General features: G+C 47.5%; 1 protein-coding gene across 9 annotated transcripts in view; it reads right to left on the reverse strand.

Moving 5' to 3' along the window:
• Fhod3 (formin homology 2 domain containing 3) overlaps positions 1–12,842 on the reverse strand; it is a 429,672-nt gene that overhangs the window by 57,318 nt on the left and 359,512 nt on the right. The gene's annotated exons all lie outside the window — the stretch shown is intronic.

Below are 12,842 nucleotides of genomic sequence, written 5' to 3' on the forward strand. Positions count from 1 at the left end.
AGTGTCAGCAGGCTTAGAAACCTGAGGACCCCACATGTGCCACAGGCGTTCCAGATGAAACGGGCCATGTGATAGGAATACAGGTGGCCTCTGGAAGCTGACAGGACACCCTGGCTGGCAGCCAACAATGAACAGGGACCTGGTTTACCAAGTAACACTGAGCAAGCCTGGAAGATGTCTTCCCAGGTCTCCTGGAGATCAAGGCCCAGCTGATCACAGGACCCCAGCTGAGTTGTATTAGGAAACTGCAAGACAATATGCAGGTACCATTTCCAATCCAACCCAGAATGGAATGCAAGGTCTTTGGGAGGGAAACAGGAAAACCCACACTGAATCAAGCTGACCAGCAGGCTGCAGCCCAAAGCTTTTTGACATTTAGGTGTAGGGCCATTTCATTTGAATTTTAATAAATAAAACTTGCCTGAGGTTCAGAAAAGTCCAACAGTCACCCTAGCCAGCCTTACAGAGCAGGCAATAATAACACACACCTTTAATCATGGTAGCCACACTAGTTTGCCATAAAAACTGGGCGGTGCATGACTTTAATCGCAGTAGTGCTTGCCTTTAATCCCAGAACCAGAGAGGATTATAAAGCGGGAGGAGATAACTCTCAGTCGCAGTCTTATTCTGAGATTCTTGGAGACAGGATCACCGTTTCAGACTGAGGTAGGTTAAGAGCCAGTGAGTGGCTCTTTTGCTTTTCGAACTTTCAGGTTACTTTTATTTATTAAAATACAAGTGAAATGCCATTACATCTAAGGGTTAGCCCAGCAAGGCCAATGACCCTTTGCTTTCACACTGCTTACCCATGGTGTGAAGTTAGCTCTCAATTGCAAAACCTGCTTCAAGGACTCATTGGTGCCTCAGTCTTGAGTAGCCCTTGCCTACACTCTTGTCTACACAAATGTTCTTTCCATAGGTATCTTTCTTTCTTCTCCCTTCAAGCCTATGCTTAAATATATTTCCCCTTTCTTAATAAGCTCCAACTTTGCTTATGGAAATACTTTTAAAGTAAGTGTTGGGCCAGGAATATGGCTTGATGGATAGGAGCACTTGTTGCTTTTGTAGAGGATCTGGGTTCAAATTCCATCACCCACATGGTGGCTCACACCACCTGTAAACCCAGTTTCAGGAGATCCAAGAGGCATGCATGCGGTGCACAAATACACATGCAGGCTAAATATGCATACTCATAAAGTAAAACAAACTAACTTATTTTTAAGAAAAGCACTGGTATGATGGCTTATGCCTGTAATCCTAGTACCACTGAGAATCTGTGGCTAGCAGGGCTACGCAGTGAGTTCCACAGCAGCACGGGATACACAGTGAGACTCTGAAAACACAACAACAAAAACTGCAATAAAAGGACCACTCATGGGCAGAGGCCCCGTAGACCAGTGAAGACTAGAAATGTGGTGCTGGTGCCAAAGTAAAATGTCCCTGTTTCTAGCTACGCGCTGCTCCAGGGTGCAGGGAAATGGCGTCTGCCTCACACCTGGTTTTGCTGAGCAAAGCTCTCAGCTCTGAGCTTTGGACAAGTAACAAAATGACAGAAAATACAAAAACCTCCAGACAAACGTCATATGGACAGGCTAGACGAGGTCTGGTCCCTCCTGACAGCAACCCCCTGGATGAGGCTATAGTGCTAAAACTGCCAGTGCCTACGGACACATGCACAGACACACAGACACACAGACACACAGAGACACACACACACCCACACCACACCTCTCAAGTTGATGAAGACATTCAGCAGGAACGGAAAGAAACCTCCCCTTCCCTCTCCCTTCCCCCACTCCCTCTCTGGAGCATACTGCTGCCTTCAGGGTGGGGGAGAGCCAGCCACAGGGAATTTAGGGTTGGCCTCTCGACCTGTGGGTGAGCCTAGCTCTGCCTTTACCACGGGAGGGAAACGGCCTTCACTGGGCAGAGGCCCAACAATCATCAGCTTCTTAGCAGGAAGCCATTGTGCCAGGAGTCACTGAGGACAGCACCCCATCCCTGTCTTGTACCTGTGTTCTTCTGGGATGGATCAGGGAGATGGGTAGGGACAGGGAGGATGAGAAGGGCAGAGGAAGAGAAAGGGAAGAACTGTGGCCTTTTCTTATCATTCTGGACACTTTCCAGCCACCAGAGAAACACCCTGTGTGGACCCCACAGTGGCCTTCAAGCATGAATTTGGGGTGGGATAGTGTGTTTCTTCCTCTGTTTGATGGATGACCTGCCATGTGTTTATCCCTGGGGTCTCTCACTTAGCACAGGAACCTGCTTGAGAGCCCAGAGGCTGTCCCAGACAGCCAACTTTCCAAACAAAGATGTCGGCTGATAGCTGCAGAAGGAAGCCAAAAGGCACAGCCCTTTGAGCTCACACACCTGAGAAGAGGCATGCCTTGCACTGTCCCGTAAAGGCAAAGCCAAGGATATATCCTGGAAAAGACTCAGTATGCCCTCTGGAGAAGCCCGTTTGGGGGTGGAAGGATCTCAATGCTAATTTCTTTTTCATTTGGTGGTACAGTCTTTAGCAGAGAGAGTCGAACCTCTGTGAGCTTTACACGCCAGGCCAAAGGGGAGCATGAGCAATGGTGGTGTCATGATGGGGCTGACAGAAAGCATATGTGGACATGCACACGCACTTCAGAATACCCACATCAAATGAAAATGTGTCTGCAACAGCCTAGCATGTGGCCTGCACTTGGACATAGCATGTGGGGGACCTGGACAAGGGTGTCTTCCAGTGACTCTGCCCCTGGCAGGGTGAACTAGAACAGCTCGCCAGCCCCCGGAGACTCCGCAAAGGAGAGGGAATATGCATGCCTGCTGCTGCCTGACCGTAGTTGGCATGGACCACCTGAGCTGTCTCATCCCGCTTAACCCACAGAACTCGGACAGCAACTCAGGCCCTGGTTGGCCCAGGGCTGTCTGGACAGATGTGGTAACAGATGTGCTAGGTCTGGATGAGCCATATACTCCTGGGAAGAAACAACATAATGCCACCCCAGCATGCCAGAACCTAACTGCATGGAGGCTGGGCCGTTAATCTGTGATTCCAAACATTGGGGGGGATTTCTTCTCATGAGTTGTAGGAAGGCCATCATCTTCAAAGTCACCTCCTGCCTAGAATACATGCCTCAGCATCCACAGGGTCTGACTAAAAAGCTGTGACATGTGGGAATGTCCTGACTAATTTAAGAGCTAATTAAATACTGCTCATACACGTCCACACGAAACAAAACAAGCAACGAATTAAGACTCAAGTCAGCAAACAAGAATGGGGGGAGAGAAGGGAGAAGGGGAGGATGGGGAAAGCTTGAGGGAATGGGATGGTTGGGATGAAGGAGGGGTGGATGTGGGAGCAGGGAAGTATATATCTCAATTAAGAGAGCCATTTTAGGGTTGGCAAGAGACTTGACTCTAGAGAGGTCCCCAGGTGTCCAAGAAGATGTCCTCAGCTTGTTCCTTGAGCAGCTGAGGAGAGGGTGCCTGAACTGGCCTTGTCCCATAGCCACACTGATGAATATCTTGCATATCACCTTAGAACCTTCATCTGGCAATGGATGGAGATAGAGACAGAGACCCACACTGGAGCACTGGACTGAGCTCCCAGGGTCCTAATGAGGAGCAGAAGGAGGGAGAACGTGAGCAAGGAAGTCAGGACCGCGAGGGGTGCATCCACCCACTGAGACGGTGGGACAGATCTAATTGGAGCTCACCAAGGCCAGTTGGAATGGGACCGATGGAGCATGTGATCAAACCAGACTCTCTGAATGTGCTGACGGTAGAGGCTGACTGAGAAGCCAAGGACAATGGCGCTGGGCTTTGATTCTACTGCAGGGAGGGCTTTGTGGGAGCCTTGTCTGTTTGGATGCTCACCTTCCTGGACCTGGGGGGAGTAGGGAGGACCTTGGACTTCCCATAGGGTAGCGAACCCTGACTGCTCTTTGGCCTGGAGAAGGAGGGGGAGGAGGAGTGGGGGGAGGGGAGGGGAGGGATGTGGGAGGAGAGGAGGAGGTGGAAATTTTTAATAAAAAGAAAGAAAGAAAGAAAGAAGGAAGGAAGGAAGGAAGGAAGGAAGGAAGGAAGGAAAGAAAGAAAGAAAGAAAGAAAGAAAGAAAGAAAGAAAAAAAGAAAGAAAGAAGGAAGGAAGGAAGGAAGGAAAGAAAGAAAGAAAGAAAGAAAGAAAGAAAAAAGAAAGAAAGAAAGAAAGAAAGAAAGAAAGAAAGAAAGAAAGAAAGAAAGAAAGAAGGAAGGTTTGTTCCTAGGAGCATGTGATGAGCCAGCAGTGATGTTCAGCCCCGTTGTCCCTCTGTCTTCAGAAGTTTACCACGCAGTGAGGACACTGGCTAGAGAGCCTTGTTTGGAGAAGTCAGGCTCATGTGTGTGTAGGAGATCACTGGGCAAGATGACAGGCAGACCGGGAGGGAGCAGCAGGCCACAGTAGACCCTCCTCTAGCCATCTGAAACTGAGTCACAGCTAGGGCAAAAGTTCTTTAAGGACCACATCTTCTCTTCTTTCATCTGAGAAGCCCTGTCTGGTGCAGGAACCAGCATTCCCTCACAAAGTTCCTGTCACTCCTGGTCAAGTACCCATGATGACCCCGAGACACAACACTAAATCCCACCGTATTCTTGGTCCTCTTTCTTATCTCTTTAATCAGGGCTTCTCTTAGCAATGCCTCTCTTTATGCCCACAACCATTGTTTTGGGGTTACTCTTCCTGTGAAGGGCCTCTTGCCTTGTGGATAAATAGGGGAAGTAGCCTGTATCTCAGAGGCTTCAGAACATAGAGGAGGCATGGAGTCTGTAGTCTGCAGGAAACAAAAGTTTTCTTTAATGCCTGGGATGAAAACAAGTGTTTCTGCCTCCGGGCTACCCCAAGTTCCTGTAGTTAACAAGCATTTCTCCAGTCTACCAGTAGTGTCGGTGGTCACATGGACAGTGATGCCCAATCAGCTGCACTGTGGCACCAATGACAACTGCACAGAGTGAGAGAGAAGAGATCCTAAAGTTTAGCACGGCAAGGCACAAGAGTCCTATTGCTGCATGGGGATGGCATGATGCCAGCCATTTAGTTCCTACTACACAACATAAAACTTCTACCATCATGATGCATGTTTCAGTATCAACAGCACCATGCCCTGGGAAGTTGATACCCCGGGAAATGGTAGCAATGCACTTTCATGAAGTCCAGGAGGGATCTATAAGTCCCCGTGCCAAAAAGACATTTTAGCAGTCTCCGAGGATGAGGAGGAGTTAAAGGGGCAAACACTGTGGTGAGAAGGGAGAAGAGCACACAGAGAAGCCTGGAGTGCACGCTATGTGGAGATGCTCAGTTGGCTCAGCTCAGAGTCAGAAGAAGTTGGCCAGCTATCAGGGCTAGGACTGCTGGCCTTGTATGCTTAGAAAAGCACCTGAGAGTTTGCCTGAGGGGCAGTGACAGCTGCTTTAGGTGGAGAGCAAGCATGTGCTGTACTGTCTACAAGCACCCCGTCTATGCCTCTGTCAGGTCCAACGTGCTTCCTGTGGGAACACCTAGGCTTGGACATAAGGGTGAAGCTCCAATGAGAATGAAATAGAGTCAGGCAGCAGCACTGCAAATGATGAGACTGGAAATGAAGACTAGAAAGAAGCAAATGCCAGTCAAGGAACCTCCACAGCGGAAAACTGCCGATCACCCAGAACTACCTGGGACAGGTGAGAGACGGAAGCCCTCCACAAGGGCAGAATGCTCATAACCCAGAACTTCCTGGGACAGGTGAGAGATTGAAGCTCTCCACAGGGGAAGAATGCTCATAACCCAGAACTACCCAGGACGGGTGAGAGATAGAAGCCCTCCACAGGGAAAGACTTCTGATAACCCAGGACTACCTGGGACAGGTGAGAGACTCCCGATAACCCAGAACTACCCAGGAGATGAGATGGGCCCTGGACACTGGGATGGTTTCCTCCCAGGTATCAGCTAGGGGAAGGGCTATGCTGAGTTTGAGGGAGCAGGCACTGTCAGCACCCTCTGGGCCACACTTACTGAGTATTTTGTATGTTTGCTGAGATCTCCCTGACCTCTCCAAAGGGAAAGCTCTGTGATAATCCTCAGAAGGCCAAGGCAAGGGGCTAGGGATGTGCACTTCAGTTGGTAGAGTATTTGCCTAGAATGCACAAAGCTATGGGTTCCATCCTTGGTACCACATTAAAACTTGATGTTATGATGTATACCTATAATCCTAGCAATCAAGAGGTAGAGGCCACGAGGGAACCGGGAGGTAAGAAATTAGAAGTAATCCTGAACTACGTAGTGAGTCAGAGGCTAGCCTGGACTAGATAAGGAAGACCCTTTGGAAAAGGGGGTGCCTCTGGTGGCTGGCTCAGATAGTAAAGTGCTTGCTGCATGAAAATGAGGATCTGAGTTTATATCTTCAGCACCCACATAAAAAGGCAGGCATAGCACCACATATCTGTAAACCAGCTCTGGGAAGACAGAGACAGGTAGATTTCTATAGCCATCTGGCTAACCAGCCTAGCTCAATCAGTGAGCTCCAGGTTCTAGGAGAGGGTCTGTCTCAAAAAGAAAGGTAGAAAAAAACTGAGGAAGAAACGTAATACCTGCACACACGCACATGCTCCCCCACACCTGCCCACACATACCTGCACACAGGCACATGCCACACACACAAACACACACACACACACCTGCACACATGCACATGCCACACACACATGGCCAGAACATCACAGTGGGACATTATGCCAAGGTGGCTGGCCAGAAGGGGCAGGGTGGGGTATGGTACCTCTTTAGTGTGTGTTCATCAGGATTTCACCCCTGCCCATGGGACCACCATGATGGAGCAGGTATCTGGGGTAGGGGTTGCCAGAATGCCATGCCCTTGTCTTCACATCCTGGCTAGAAAGGGGGCATGCAGTTCTGCTTGTGTCTCAAGGGCTGGCAGGGGGAGGGGACTGCAAGAAGTGCTAGCAGCCTCACTTTCTCCAGCAGGAGTGAAAGGAGAGCATTGCAGGGAGGGGTGGATGACATTCAAGGGGCCCACAGCTGAATGGGCGCTGCTGGACTGCAGCCTGAGGGAGCAGATGGACATAGCTCAGCATCGCCAGGACACACTTAGGAAAGCCTAGAAAAATGTGCTTGGCCAGAAGCACACTGACCTGATTCTGAGGGTGGAAACCAGACTTCAAGGTTGGGGAGAAGGATATAAGAGAGGAGGGATAAGAAACCTTAAACCCAGTGAAAAGATGTGTCCATGTGTCATTTATGCAAAGTACAAACCCAGTGAAAAGATGTGTCCATGTGTCATTTATGCAAAGTACAGAAGCAACAGGACAGGATGGGTCCTGGACCCACAAGGCCAATGGGCTGCACTCAAAGGAACTCTCTTTTGAGTTTTGTTTATTAATAGTGTAACATGTGCGTGCATGTGTGTAGAGGTCAGAGGACAACTTCGTGGAGTCAATGCTCTCCTTTTACCTTCATACCTGGGTCCCAGGGATCAAACTCAGGCCATCCAGCTTGTTCAGCAAGCTTCTCTATCCCCTGAGCCCTGTAACTAACTCTCAAAGGATCTATTCACACCAGAGAATCAAACATTACAGGAGAAAGGGAGGTTGAGAAGCCACGAGGGGACCCACAGCTGTGAGAAGCCAGAGAAGCAAGGGGGTAACTGGCTCCTTATTCTGTGGATACAAAAGGCTATGCTGTCATGTACATCAGAGAACTGGAAAACGGACAATAGCAGGAAAGACCTGAGCAGGGTCACTGGCTCCTTCTGCATTCCAAAGGCAACTGAGCAGAGAGTCCTCCCAAGGGCCAATACCACCTCCTCAGCGGCTCTCCAAAACCTCTGCTGGACGTTGGGCCCCACTTGACCTTGAGTGAAGTGAAGACGGAAGTTACCATGTATTAAGTATCTTCTCCACCCACAGGTTGTGTTAGGAAGCATATTAAAATGTTACCCTTTTCAGTTTCCTCTTCTATAAACACCCTTGTCCCCATGTAAGAAATGAGGAAGCAGCTTCAGAGGGGGCGATCTACTTGCCCAGCAGTACACAGCAGGGATGAAAACAGGGCATTCACCATTGCCAGATTGACCCCCGCACGTTCTGCTGCCAGCAAGAGAGGAAAGACTGGTATGTCTATTCCAGAGCACCATGGACCAGGAGCTGTTCAGTCCTGTGGCTTCTTCCCTTGCTTACGGCTCTCTCTGAATGCTGATCACTCACCACAGACCTTCAAGCCTAGCAGTGACCATTTCCTCCTTTCCTTAGCTGCTTCCTTAGGGTGCTTGAGCACCTCTGATGGCCCCCTGACCGCCCCACACCTCTGCAAGCAGCCTTTCACTAAACATCTCTTGAGTCTAGAGCACTGTCTTCCCACAGGATCTCACGGTCAAGCAGAGTACATGGGATACTGCTGGGACTCTAACTAGATAGACCTGCCTGAAGGTCCTGTTAGTAACAGGGTCCGCAGTGTGGAAGGTGATTGAGCCACAAAGGAGGAATATGTAAATAGTCCTGAAAACACCCAGCAACACAGTCAAGCTAATGGCTGCTTTCTTCAGTGTCCCCAGTAGTGGAGCCCAATGTTCACTTACAACATCTAGATTCAATCAATCTCTGAGTGGCTTTAATCAGCTTTAGTCTGTGGTAGTGTCCCAATGGCTCTGCCAGAGCTTGGCTTTCAGGCAAGTCTTATGAAACCACAGACTGGGCCAGGCTGTTCTATAATAGCTGCTCAAAGAGTGCACGTTCCAGGGACCTCCCCAGTTTAGAGCTAATAACCAACACCATCGACTTGAGACTTGAGGTTTAATGCATAAATCTGAGAACGGTCCCAGGAGAAAAGACTCACAACTCTGAAAATTCTTTAGACTTTGCTTTGTTGTTGGGCCAACGCTTACTGCGCTGGTCGCTAAGATTTATCTAAAGCAGGCGTTCTCATCCCCAATACTGTGGGCGTTGAGGGCCAAACTCGTCCTTGCCATGGAAAGCAGTCCTGTGTGTTATAGGATTTGTAGTCCTCTGGTTTCTACTCACTAGGAACCCTTAGCATTACACCCACAACCTTCCCACTTCTGTGACAAAGATGTCCCCAGACACTGTCAAATGTCCCCCAAGTGTAAAATCACCCCCAAAAAGAATCTCTGCTCACAGGAATACTTTCATTAGCTGAGTACAAACTCGGCTATGCAAGTTTCACAAAAGTAGCATGTTGTGTTGTCAGTGATAGAGCAGCTCAGCAGTTAAGAGCACTGAGCGCTCTCTTAGGATCAGGGCTTTGTTCCCAGCACCCACGTGGTAGTTCACAAGCTTCTGGAACTCTAGTTCCAGCGGACCCAAGTCCTTTTCGGACTCCTGTGGACACTGCATGCATCTGGTGCATATAAACTAATGTAAGTACACACAGAAACACATAAATATTTTCAATGTAACATGTTTTCACCAGCAAAAAAGTAATTTTACTGTTAATTTATAGGTCTTCAAAACTAAGGTTCCATCCTTGCTTCAAAATTTAGAGCTAGATGTTCAAAGACATTTCTATCTAAGATATACTAAGGCACCCTTAGAAAGTGCCACTTTATAGACCCCATAACTGAACTCCACAGTCCCAACCACCAAGATTTTTCTCATTTAGCAATGTGGAACTCATTCTGAAGTTTCAGGCTTGTACTCATAGGCTGCACTATCACCAAATCCAAATTCTGACACTCTCAAATCACATCCAATTTTACATATTAATCTTACTCCAAAGAGCACATGGGAATAAGGAAGAGGTCAAGAAATGACAATGATGGCCATCAAAGCAGACAGATCTAGGACCTTGATGCCAGGTGTATTCAACTGCTCTGTGTGCTTGGGCTCGAAGTTAGGCAAGATCACAAGTGCTACAGGGATGGTGGTTTCTAGGCTGAACATGCAGCAAGGCGGTAGAGTACCTGCCTGCCTAGTGCGAGGTCTAGGTTCAAAATAAACAACAGCACATTCTTGTTCTCTCTCTCTCTTTCCCTCCTCTCTCTCTCTCTCTCTCTCTCTCTCTCTCTCTCTCACACACACACACACACACACACACACACACACATACACATGCATACATATGCACATACACATACACACACATGCACACAGCTGCAGAGATAGTTTAGTCTCTAAAGTACCTGTCATGTAGTCAATCATGAGGATTTGAATTCAGTACACAGAACTTAAAGAGGAGCTGGGCTTGTCAGTGCATGCTTGTAACCTAGCACTAGGAAGGCAGAGACAGGCTGATCTCTGGGGATCTCTGGCCTGCCACTCTAGCCTAATCTTTAAGCATTAGGCCAAGGGAATCCTATCTTAACAAATGAGAGGATGGCAAATTGAAGAATGATGACTGATGTTGACATCTGACCTCCACAAGCATGCATATGTGTCCCTGCATACACACACACACATGTACACACAATAAATGTTTTTACACACTATGTAGCCTACCATATCTTATATTTAAATATATATGTATACACATAGACACACGCAATTTCTGTTACCCTCTCCCTTCTCAGGTGACACTTCTGACTGAATTCAACACTGTAGTGTCATAAAATAAAACAACAGCATCCAGTTTCCGGTTCAGTTATTGTGCACCTGATAAAGTACTATAAATATTCTATTTCATACAATAAACAGAAAGTGGGATCCTGCCCCAGGTTCGTACATTGTTTACATAGTTATGATTTTGAAATCAGGTGATGGGACCATAAACACTAGGTTACAAAGACTTCTGAGCTGTGTAAATGTCTTTCCTTAAGTCAGACACGCACAGGTGTTGTTCAGGTTCCAACATGTGGAATGGGATCGGCTCTACTCCTCACTCATCCTCAGATCAGCCTTTCTTGGAGAGTGGAGACACTCCAAAATGGCAGAGCTTTCCAGTAGCCTCTCTGGCCCGAGTCAACCCTCAAAGAGAAGCACCAAGGAGCAACACAGCTCCGAGAAACATGAGACAAGATGATGAGGAAATAGTGAGGCAAGGGGAGGACCCAGACGGCAAACAGCACATTTCTTGTGCATATTATCTTGAAGATGTAAAGGGCTTCAAAGAGATTTCATCAAAGAAAGCTACCAGAACCTTCTAATCAGTGGATCTATCACACCGAGGCAGCTTTCTCAGAGAAGCTCCAACCTGGAAAGTCATAAAAGAAGCCTGTGTGTCTCAAACACACAAAATGTATTTGCAGGGTCCCTGAGTCCAGGGGTAGTCTTACAGAATCAGGATTTTAGGGCCTGTAAAGACAGCACGTGCTTCTCAGCTACACTGCAGCTTTTAGATCACTGTGTATATGGGCAGGGAGAGGCGCCGAAGGAAAAGTAGAAGTCGTGGACATGACATGTGGTCTCTAGGGTCCTGAGCCAGAGACAGATGCCATCAAGGAACTCAGACTGTCATTGATTGTTGCTTCCAAGTTTTTGGTCATTGGATGGAAGACTGTGACCTGCCCCACTGAAAAAGGTACCGAGCCATGTGGCTAACATAGATAAGAATAATGGGTTAATATAAGTTATAAAAGCTAATAAAAAAGCCTGAGCTAATGGGCCGATCAGTTTATATCTAATGTAGACCCTTTGTGTGATTTTCTTTGGGGCTTACCGGCTGTGGGAACTGGGCAGGCCATAAACCCCAACAAGCCGGCCTTCATGTTACAGAAGACTAAAGATCCTCATTGTCCCAACTCATAGAACTTCCTGATTACACCTGAAAGCATCAGTCTGAGGTTTCTGCCTTCAATGAAAGGCACCCATGTCTCTCCTAGCCTCCCGATGTAAGCAGGACCTTGTGCTCCTCACACCCTCTTTATTAAATAGGAACAAGCACATTCATTGCTATTCAAAACATGAATTTATTTTACTTAACATTAGAATATAAAGTTGATGGTAAAGTCTGTTTAAAAACCATTGTCCTTTAATGTTGGGTAACAACTGCCCATGTGCCTGCAGCCTAGAGGAGGCACTGAGAGCCCTTCTTCTGGAATAGATCTCTAAGGAGATACATAAAGGCAGAAATGGAAGAGAAAAGAAATATAAACATGACCATGCGCGAGAGTATGCATTTCACTGTCCACCGTTCTGTGTGCCTCTGGGATGAAGGAAAAGCTCAGAGCTCCTCTCTTCAGGTTGCTCACAGTACATGTCCAGGCAACACTAGCCCATATTCATATCACCATGGGAACCAGGGCTGGGAAAATGGCACAAGTGGAGGTTCTCTGATCACCTCTGTTGTTAGAGGCACACAGTCCTTATCCCTGACCCTGGAGTTCTATGCTGTCTACCAGCATCTCTGAAGTTCTTACAGCCCAGCTTCTCAACTTACATGTAGGGTAGAGTTCCAAGGCTTTCCCAGTTCTTAACACTAGTTTCTTTGAGAGCATCACATTGAACAAAAAGTGACAGCTTCACCAGCCTTCTCAGAGTTCTTCAATGTTTTCTCTTCACTTGAGGTTTATACTTGACCTACTTCAAAAGACTCAAAACTTCAGTATGCCAAAATATGGCATAAAAGGAGCTGGAGAGATAGCTTAGCAGTTAAGAGTATTGGCTGCTCTTGCAGAAGACCCAGGTTCAACTGTCAGTACCCACTTGGTGTTTCACAAATGTCTTTAGCTCCAGTCCAGATAATTCACTACCCTCTTCTGGCCACTGTATGTACACGGTGTACATACACACATTCATGCAAAATACTCACAACACATAAAATAGAAATAAATAAACCTTGAAAAGAAAAACACAGGACAAGAAAAACATTGCAGGCAACTATCAATCTCTCCAGCTTGGAACAGTTGGCCTTTTCCAGTGAGCTGCTGGTG

The sequence above is a fragment of the Myodes glareolus genome, chromosome 13 (genome assembly GCF_982192425.1).
Source record: "Myodes glareolus chromosome 13, mMyoGla1.1, whole genome shotgun sequence".
Lineage (NCBI taxonomy): Eukaryota > Metazoa > Chordata > Mammalia > Rodentia > Cricetidae > Myodes > Myodes glareolus.